Below are 11,407 nucleotides of genomic sequence, written 5' to 3' on the forward strand. Positions count from 1 at the left end.
CTGCCTCAAAACCCTTAACACCTAAGTTGTCACTGAAGTAAACTTTTAATTTATAGTGTAATAATTCCACAGCATTATAATGAAAAATATATTTGTCTTTATATTGATTTTCTCTGCCAAAAACATGAAAGTAACAGATATGGAACTACCATACACAAGTGATTGCCTTGTAAGAAGTCCCTGGATCAGTTCTGAACAGAAATTAATAAAATTAGTTTTGCCAAAAAAAATGTATTAGGTTCTATACTTACTCCTTCATGAAGTAAGTAACAGATATGGAACTACCATACACAAGTGATTGCCTTGTAAGAAGTCCCTGGATCAGTTCTGAACAGAAATTAATAAAATTAGTTTTGCCAAAAAAAATGTATTAGGTTCTATACTTACTCCTTCATGAAGTCATAGTTATTGAGCTGGGAACAAACTGATGCACCATCTCCTCCAATTTTGGGCTTGTTCTGAAATTAATGCATGTGAAAAGTCTCTACTACCTAATCTGAAGTGTTCTATTACTCAAATACAGAAATAGTACTTCTGAATACCAAAAACTCAAGATCATCCTCTGGCCCCTATTTGCTGGGCATCTATACCATAAGGCACACAAGAAACTACACCAGTCTTATTCTGGAATCTCTCTTCAACTTCTAATGATAAAATTCAGTGCATCCATACGATGTGTCCTACGTGTAGTTCCAGTCTTTATCTCAGGGAAGACACAACAGAGTTAAAAGTGTAGAACCAAGGGAGTGGAGCAGCTGCCCTTCAAAGAAATTAAGGAATTTGGATGTCTCAAAAGTGAAAGTCTGGGGAGAATACAAGCAAGGTTTACAAGATCATGAAAGCTGTGGGTAAGGTGAATACAAAAGTGCTTTTCACCAAGCCCTAGATAAGTTAAAGGAAAACAGTTTCCAAAGTTAGAATATGGAACAGCATCTTGTATTGCCACTGCCAGAAACAGACTGATGGGCTAAGACACACTGCTGCTCTGACCCCAGTAAAAAGCTGCTTCTGTTTCTATTCTTAACTTCCATTTTCTTATCTTATGTTTGAAGCATACCTACAGGTACAGCAAATCTCACGCAAACAAAAGTCAGTTTTCCATCCTTGACTTACGGCCTTCTTTGTAGAAAGCCTGCTAGAAAGGCCCTACAGGATTCATTTTATTACAATATTTAAGCAGCGAGCAGCACTATATGAAGGACTTCATCCTACTATGCAGCCCACAGTAAAGAGACTGGCAGCTTACCTGCATCAGTCTTGCCTGAGCCTAAAAACACCACCACAGTACTGTAGAGATGCTCTTCGTGACCTCCAGAAAAATTGTTTTCTAACTTGCAGTTAAATGCAACTAACTGAAATTGCCAGTGTTATGCCAACTCATAGGAATCCTTGTCATTCTCCTCCAAACAGTTTTCACAGGGGTCATTCAACGAATTGTGTGGCGACTGTGCACCAGAGGCTAAAGTCTGAAACAGAAGGAAACAGATCTCTTTGTATACACATTCATATTATCTATTGTTTAGGTTACCTCACACAGAAATCTATGTATCAAATCTTGATCCTCAATCTGTTCTCCAGGCTGTCTTGCCAGATTACTTTTTAGTCTCAGGAAAGCGTTCCCTCTAGGGTTTTATCTTAGGGCATTATTGCAACTGAAGATAGGAAGAGTCTGATTCTTGTCCAAACCTCTGCAAAGATGAAGGCTTGAGAAAGCTCATGTAGTCATTGCATTCTTAATTCCTTCAAAAATCTAAGTTTATGACATCCAAAAGCCTCCTGACAGTGGGAAATATAGCAAAGTGCCAGTTTCTTTGCTGTGGGTTGAACAGAATTAAATGTTGATGTGGTCAGCATAACACAGATAAAGTAAAAAGTAAAATATTTGGAAGAAACAATAAAAATTATTTCCTGTGCTCTAAAGTATTCAGTATGGAAAATGACTCCATTAAAAACATTCTACTTCATATTGAGTATTATTCTGGAAAAGCCAAGTACAACTCTGAGAGCTGAAAAAACTAAAAAGCAATCCAAAGTTTCCCCCCCCCCCCCCCCCCAGAACACTAATCAAAAAAAAAAAAAACAAAAAACAAACACAAACAAACACCAACCAATAATGCAAGGAAATACAAATATTCAAAACTGTCCGCAGCAGTGAAGAATATAATTTTTCAAGCCATTATTAGTATGCTAGATAAAAACTGTGAGGTATACAGTTTTCTGCAACAGTCCCTTCGTGAAATAAATATCTCTGCAGATTGAAGATGACTTTATACAGGAAAGGTTTCTGAACTTTTGCATGACAACATCAGAAAGAGAACAGAGTCAATAACGAAGATGCTTATTAAAGACAGTTTATGCTAATGTATTATTGATTTAGTACTGCTGTGTGACAGAGCCAATGAATAAGAATTCACTACCTTTCAATGGTCCATCCCGTCTTTAAAATTCATTTTTACTATTTCAGTTTGTGCTTAGGGGATACAGTGTTATGCCAAACTCTTTTTCAGCTAGAAGTAATATGATTACCTAGATTTTTGTTCCTATTTGTAGTCCATTTCACAAAGTCTCCACAGTAAGTCCAGGTTGTGGCAATTAAGTCATTAGGAAGATTGATTATGTCTTCTTTTTGAATCCGAATTTCTGAGAATGTTCAGAGCACAGATTACTTTCCTTCCTCAGTAAATATTCCAGCCCTGGAGGATACTGTTTCACATCCCCACTTATTCCATTTAAACAATGAAGATGTTACACAGTCATTTTATTCTCCCCGAAGTTTGCATTGACAAGTTGCATACTATGTGCCCCACATATTATGTGTATTATCCTCCTAAAAGAATATTTATGATATCATTAATTCAGAATAATATACCAAATCCATTATTCTTTTTCTGATTACTGTAAAGCACACTATATTACGTATAATAAATGTAGCTATAAAATACTTATGGTACAAGGAGTTTTACTCACACCAGCATTCAATCTGTATTACCAAGAAGTGGTATCATATTCCCCCACTGAGCTAACAGCTATGATAAAGGCCAGTAGGAATGAAGCAGAGATTAAACCTAAAGATGAAGCAAAAAAAGTAAGCAGAAAACTGATTGCCAAGCTCCACTCAGTTATTAATGCAAGACTGTACAAGGTTCCAGAGATGTTTCTGCTGATACCCATTCTGGCTCAGTATCGTAATTTCATAATGAATACACAGAAGACCATACCAGAGTGCCCATAAGGAAGATCCTTGTATCACGCCCCATAACAAACATTTTCCACTGTATTTGACTTCATAAACAATGCTAATTATACCACGTAGAAATTGCCTGCAAGGATTTCCATCCCTCCTGCAAGTGAGCTATTAGCAAGCAAACCATTGCCACATGATCCATCTTCACTTGAAACTTATGTGATTGTACCTCTTTTCTAGTCCTTACCACACCTAATCAACCAAAAATATTCAGAAATGAGTAGAAGTGCAAACAAGTTATAAAAATCCTACATGTCATTCATGGTATCAAACATCCTATAGTCACTAACATCTCAACAACAATATGCCACATAAAACTGTTGGAAGATATATGGAACAGAGGCAGGAGTACATATATGTTAGTGACACAAACTACTTCCCCCCCCCGCCCCCAATACATAGCCTGCATTGAATGCAAAGCAAGTAACTATGATGCTACTAAGGCATACAATTTCGTGCATATAACCTCTGTCCTAAACCAGCAGCTTTTAGCAAACTCCCACTTTTTTAAATATCTGATAACCATTTTGTCTCTTTTTTTCCCCCTCAAATTCCCTCCTTCCTTACTGTATTTTCCATTTCTCCCCCATGTCCTGACAAGCTCTTACTGTCTCCGCTGCATACTTTTTCTATGTCTTGGACTATCTGTTATGTATTTTCTCACTATATAGTCCTTCTGGACAACTCAGTCCAGATTCACCTGCCTTATAGCAGAATTATCACAAATGCTTGCACTACTCTTAATATCTTTAGGTAGCAAGAGAGAAGATCCTGGCAAATTAAGACCACATTGGCCAGTCCCACCAGTCATCTGGCATTAGATAAACCCATGGCTATATATAAATATATACCTATAATTCAATGAATTTAGTGAAAGCAATTACACTTCACAATATTAAGTTCAATTGTTTATCAAAAAATTTTCTACTACTCCAGCAGTTTATTTTTGAGAAAATCAGACTATGACTATATCCAACTTGAAATCTGTTTGGACCATATAATAGTGCACAAAATGAACACTACTTATTAGTCAGTTAGTATATGGCAGAAAACACATGATGCAAATTTAAAAATGATTGCTCATACAGATAAAGGTAACTACACATAACTGCTGCACAAATTATTCGGGATTCTCTAATACATTGGACTTTGACAAGGACTTGGCCCAAAAAGTACCTTTAAGAAAAGCTGAAACATTTTCCCATCAAATTTCTTTCCTCATAAATGCCTTCTCACTTGCTAAGAATATTTTGTTTCTCAGTCTTTGATAGAGGTGCCTAAAGAAATCTGGGGAAAAAAAGGGGAGACTAGGTGCAATATCAGAAGAACTTTGTTAATAAGTCTTGCCGTAAGCTTTATCTAACAGATAGGTAACAGTTATAATTTATGAATACTTACTGAAATTATGAGTATACCATTCATAAATTAATTAATTATTTTTAATGGTACCACACAACGCAGGTGAAGGCAAAACAGGTAGATTGTTAGCAAAAAACACTTGGGAAAAGCACGGTACCATTGTGCCCTATACAAATGCAAGATGGTGAAAAAGTAACATGAATACATACTCATTTTAAAAGCACTCTTTTTAAGCACTACAGTGGGACATTGTTAGGCAAACAGGACTTCAAGATTTAATTATAACTTGTTTGGTGGCAAAGGCAATGCAAGAATCCAAACCAACTCTCCCCATCCCCCAATTTGCAGCTTCTTCAGTTACTTCAATACAATTCTTTATGGGGCCAGGCTGTAAATTAGATTCATGAAAAGAACTGGTCAGCAAGAACCCAATTTCATCTTACTGCCAAAGAAAACAGAATGAGAAACTACACTCTCATGCTCAGATTTGACTTAATTTTTATGGCTGGGCACATACCTACACAGTCCTGCTGAAGTTAAGCTAAGACTGAGCTGCTGCCTTGGAATTTTGCTCAAGTATCTCATTGCACAGCCACCTTCCTACTCGTCTCTTTCTCCACAGAGAAAGCAATTAACTACAGGCAACCCAAACACAGGAAAACTTAGATCATGAAGTGCCGTAGATGAAAAAGGGATTGTGTTTTCTCATCTTTGGTCTGCAATTCCACATACCATTTAACTTGAATATAATAGTATGCTTTACTATGTTTTCTATCTTGGATGCTGTTTTTTTTTTTTTTTTTCTTTTTTGAATTCCTAAAACCATTTTTACTTCGTTCCAGAGTTCATTCCCCTCCATGATCAGCAATTGAACACTGACAAACTGTTTATAGCTCTGGGATCTGTGTATCATGCTCTGTGCTTGCAATTTAATTCACTTGCTGTCATTCCATGCCTCTGTTCCTCTAAGATATACCTTTCTCCTATAGTCATAGACAGTTCATCCTACGTGGAGTAGCAACTCATTCTATGACGAACAATGTAGTAAGTAGTGTATGAAATTCTATGGAAAAAAAATGGCTTTTCACTACACAATCCTACAAAACTAAACTAAAACCAAAACAGATAAGGAAACAATTTCCTGGTCATTATGCAATTGCTATTACAGTTGAACAAGCTGTAACAGAGCCCCAGGCAAGCCTAAGAAGAGTTCAAAGTATGCCTGACAAGCCCCTGTCAAGAAGCCAAGTGAGGTACGACAAGCTTGTAGCCTGTCATGGACAACGGAAATATTTCTTGTGATACAGGTAGGAGTTTGCTACCCAAGTAGGATTCCTGGTTTGGAACCAGCAGCTGTGGGACTGCAAACAGCTGGTCTGCAGGCAGTGCAAACACAGAAAATAACAGAATAGATTTTCAACAACCCTGCTTGGCCAAAACCAGTCCTATCAACTTTTAACACTGAAGTACAGTTGTATGTCCCATAGCTGTACTTAATTGGATGCATACCAATCCCTAGCCTCTGGGTGCACATATACTATTCCAGCCAATTAAACCAAAATGTTCAAAGTTAGGCAGCTATTCTGCCTGCAACACAAACCCCAGAGCACTCCTAGCAACTACTTCCAACTTGAATCTCCAGCAGCAGCCAGAGTAAGGAGTTACAAATCAGGTTCACTTTTTGGTTTTAATACTTAAAATAGGAATACTTCTATAATCAAGGGTCCTTTCCCTTTGTATGCCCTCTGTCTTGTGGATTGATTCACCTTTTAGCCAGGTATCTATTTAACTGTGAGCAAACTAACTACATTGTGTGATAAAATATTTCTTGCCAAACAGACAGAACATCACATTTCCTTACTAATAGTACTAATTCATTCCCTATTCATATTGGAAAGGGCTGACAACAGAAAAGACTTCTGGAAAAAAGAAATCAGTTATGGAGATGAACATCTCATTTCTTCAAAGGAAAGTAATGTAAGAATACCTTTTTTTGCCTTCAACAACTTATGTGGGAAAAATTATTAAAATACATCTTTTGCAGCCAGCAGTAGACAAGGAGAATGGCAAATTTCAAGTGAAGATAGACACCTACATATTCTAAATCCAGAAGTATCCAGAACTTAAATTTCTATACACTGTATCTGCTGAATACCAGTAGTGTTTGCTGTATGGATGTTTTGGCCTTTTTCTTTTTTTAAAATCATTCAATTAAAGGAACAATGTACTTTTTTTTTTTAAAAAAAGAGTACTCATTTGAACTAGAAACAAGGGATTCAACAGATTCAACAGAAACCTAGTTCTACACATGGCGAATCTGCCAAAATCTAACTAATTTGCTGACAGATTGGTCTGCAAGGAATGCAAAATCATCTGTTTCAAAGAGATTATTGTTCTGAATCACTTAATTATCCACACTCCATTTTTAAAGCAGTTATGTTTTGTCCTCAAAGAAAAGCAAAGTAACAAAAATATCTGGATCCACATACCTGATTATTAGCTGGCTCTTTTGAGTAGTTTTAAAAAATACATATACAAAGCTAAAACATATGCATGTTTATAAACTTACAGTTTAAGCGATCAATTACTAGGTCAGTAATCACACACATGAGCAGCTGCTAAATGGATCATATTCCCACACGAAAATACTGTTCAAGAAAATAATTTTTAAAGGCTGCTCTTAACACGGCAGGTTTTCACGAGGAGAATAACATTTAAGTAATTTAATCTGTTAGAACCATGCAACTTGCCAAGGATTAAGTTCTTTCCTTCAGCACAAAATGAAATGTATTTTACTGAATGCCTGAAGCCTTTCTATATTTATCTGTAATTCAGAGGAGTTACTGTTTAGTAGTCAGTGGTATGCACCATTGCACATGTGAGACAAAAGTGGGCTCTGAGAAGGTGCACAGTCCATGAATTTGGATGAGAAAAGGCAGACTGTCTGAAAAAAGTTACATTCTTTTGAGAAAAATGTTTTCAGTATTAGAAATCTATTCCTCCAGATGATCAGATGACCTTATAACCTCCTCTAGCACAGAAGACAGCATTCTTGCTCTCAGTTCCCATGCCCAACATTACAATAATCTCCAATAAAAAAGGCACTTTGGGAAATGTTCAACTTGCTGAACTTTGTGTGTTACTCCATAGGAAAGCAAAAGCACTTTTTCTCCCAGGTATCACCTTTCCCAGACTTCAAATCATTGAAAAACTACATCCTCCCAAAACAAGCATCTTCCCAGTAGTTTTTAAAAAGAAACTGTAAATGGGTGGTAGACGGTCTTAATTTTGTGATGTCTGTGTACAAGTACTGCATGCCAGCAGATATGGATTCCACAAAAGCACATATAGATAGTTCCTCAGATTTCAAGACTAATTAAAACTTGCTCTTCCCCAAAACCAATTTCCTATTAAAAGATTTTTTTTTCTACTCAACTAGATTTACTTTTTCATCTTGTTTCCTATTCTAATTCAGGGATTTTGCTGATGTAAGCAGGAGCCATAATTTGACTGCAGTGCCCATGCACCATCCAGCCATAAAATAAACATGAGTCTCTCCGCAGTGTCTTCTCTTTACCTGTCTTCCCTTTATGTCTGCATGCTACTGGTTAGGTAAATGGATTCTTCAGTACTTGCAGTTTTCTAAGCAAGTGAAGGATATTTTGCTCAAAATATGAATTGCCAGTGACCAAGAGACAAACAGTTATATTTAAGAATGGTGTTTATTCCCTCCCCCCCACCATGTAATTGCATCGTGTTTCCATGGGTGGCCTTTCCCAACCTAAACGCCCAGTATTGCCTTACCTGTACATTCCTGCTACTGCTCAGGCATTAGCAACCAAGGGGAAGTCAGACCAGGTCACTAGTAAATTGAAAATAAATAGTTAAAAACCCTATTTTCCACCAGAAACATTGTATGCCTCTGAACGTCAAGCCTGATATGGGAGGACCTGGGAATACATGGCTCAGGAGGAGAATGACCATGCTGGAGGCCCACTCCTTCCCGTGGGAGCCCACTGAGCAATATAGGCTGAACTGAGTGACCACATGGTTGGGGTCTGGCTGGTCCACTTCAGAATTAAGATACAGGATCATGTCAACAATAAAGACCTTTGGAGGTCTGTCCGACCTCAAGCTTTAAGTGGGAGTATGTCCAGCATGAAGTCACCAATTCAGCTGTTTCTTTGCCCAGGTAAGTCTTGAAAAACTTTCCTAGAAAGAGGTTTTAAAGCCTTTAAGCAACCTGCTCTAGTGCTGCACTACCCCATCCTCCAGAGGGAATTTTTTTCCCAACCCTCAACCCAAGCTGCAGTTTGTGCCCTTGTTACAGTACCTGGCAGTACCAAGGAGATTTTGGCTCCATCAGCTTCGTAATTGCCCCTCAAATATTTGTAGGCAGCTACTAGATCACCTTTTTGCTTCGCCTTCACCACTGTTAAAAAGTACAAAAGCAACACAACCAACGTTTTCCAGGAACCTGAATTTAGACCCTTCAGAACCTTAAATGCATATCAGCCTGATTCAGAGCCTGGGAACATACAAGTTGTTTATAAACATATGGAAACTTTTACACTGAGTCTAGTCACCAGAGTCATCAAAAAACAAAGGTATGTCTCTCTCACAATAAGGCTGCGCAGTCTTGGAAAAGATCCGTGCCAGAGCCATTTGAAAACAAGAGGACAAACAATGGAGTAACTGGAGGTTTTAAGTGAACCATGACAGCAGATGGTAACACATACTGGACAGTTCAGCTGATTAGACACCAAGTAAATTACTAGAACAATTTTCTCCAGCCACAGAGGCTGTGCCTCTATTGGTAAGCTCTCTCTCCACCCTGGAGAAGCTTTTGCTGATTTCCACTACTTTGCAAAGAGTCCCTCCTGAGATCCTCTGCAAAGAAGCAGCTCTGCACTGCTACTAGAGTAAGGTTGTACCTAACAGAAACTGTAAAGCCTTCAGGCAGTCTTTTCCACTGGAGGCACTGGTAGCTTTTCTAAAGTAAAAAGGAGTAAATAAATAAATAAAAGAACACTTTGAGATAAACAGCCTTAACATTAAAAAAAAAATATACCTATAAACTTTGTAGAAAAGCTTACCGAAGAGCATAAAAGCACACAATTTAACTAGTAGTTGTAGCAGATGTATCTAAAGCAGAGCTATAATTTCTTTTTTGGGAGGGAGAGGACGCTTCTGCCAAGGCATAAACAAAAGACTCGGCACATGTGTTGTTAGGCTGGCACATATTTCAGGGTCTTTGTCACAAAGTGAGGTAGAATTAATTACTGTAACATAATTAACACTCTATAAACTCAGTGCCAAATGATCATTTCTGCTGAAAACATTTTTTAATTAAAGATAAAGATTCCAAATCTGAGCTGACTTTATGTAATTCAAATTAATATGGGATCAACTATGTAGCATGTACAAAGCAGCTTGGGAAAAGGATTTTTCTTAAGTTTTATTTGGCAGTGGTTCTCTTTTTCATGAGAAGGTTAGTTACAAACCATTCTTTGCCTTGTAAATAAGTCAAGAAACACCAGAAAAAAATTGAATCTGTACAGCACAGACTCCAATATTTGCTATTCTACGACATTTTGCCACTCCTAGTTGAAGGGAAGTGATCCTACAGACATCTGTTCTATGGTAAGAAATCTTCTGAAGGAGTTGGGAATAAAGGTTAGCTGGCAATTAGTTCTATTTGTTCTCATCTTCTGCATCTCCACCAGTCAATTCCACTACACAAAATTAGCATGGATTTATTAAATTAGTATTCTTTCACATCCTTCTTGCTGTGCAGAAGTTCTTAAATTATAGAAATAGAACTGAAACTCACAAGGAGAAATAAGATTCAAGTATTCTACTGAAACTAACCCCAATTAATTTGTAAAGAACAAAATAGATTAAAAGTTGACAATACATAATTTATAGTATATAATTAGAAGTATAGTAAAGATTATTTTTGTTCTTCACTGTTAGTGTATTTTTACTGACTTCAGCAGAAGGCAGAAATAAGAAAGTTTGGGTCACTAATATCAGAAGATGTGATATCTCTGAGAAAAAGTAGAGAGACATGAAATTACTTTTATGGGAAAACAAAATGCATACATTCTCAAAGACATTATTCATTTGAACTCACTGCCTGGATCTTGTTGCCAAACAGAACAATATTAATGTGATAAATGAGATTTGAGAGCATTGTAAGGAACACTTGCATACTGTTTACATCTGAAACATTAAACCATATAGGCAAAATAAGTGCCATAGAGGAGATGTGCTACCCTTCCCCTCTAGGAAGAACTATTTCAAGATTTTGTTTTGCATTTTCTAGTTTACTACAAAGTTTTACATAAAGCCTACGTAGATCAACAACACCAATTACTGCATTAATTATGGTAATTAACTGATACAGTTATCCAGTCAAAACCTCTCTAACCAAGTATCACTTTTCCTTAAGATTGCAAAAGTGCATAACCAGCATGTTTGGGTACTTGAATTTAGCTATTTTAGATTCTTAAATGCATTCAGCCATCTATGGAATTCAGAATGAGAGTTGTTTATATTGAGTTAAGGATATAGGAAATAGTAGTATTGGAATCTCATAAGTAGCGTAATTCTCTTATGATTTCTATTACACAGTATGCTTTGTGGAAGCAAAGAATTAACTCAGGTCCGGGAGACGTTACTGCTTCTCCAGAAAAATGAGGTGTCCTGGTTTCAGCAGGGATAGAGTTAATTTCCTTCTTAGTAGCTGGTACAGTGCTGTGGTTAGGATGAGAACAAAGTTGATAACGCACCCAGCACCCA

This window comes from Aptenodytes forsteri, unplaced genomic scaffold (genome assembly GCF_000699145.1).
Source record: "Aptenodytes forsteri isolate BGI_AS27 unplaced genomic scaffold, ASM69914v1 Scaffold94, whole genome shotgun sequence".
Lineage (NCBI taxonomy): Eukaryota > Metazoa > Chordata > Aves > Sphenisciformes > Spheniscidae > Aptenodytes > Aptenodytes forsteri.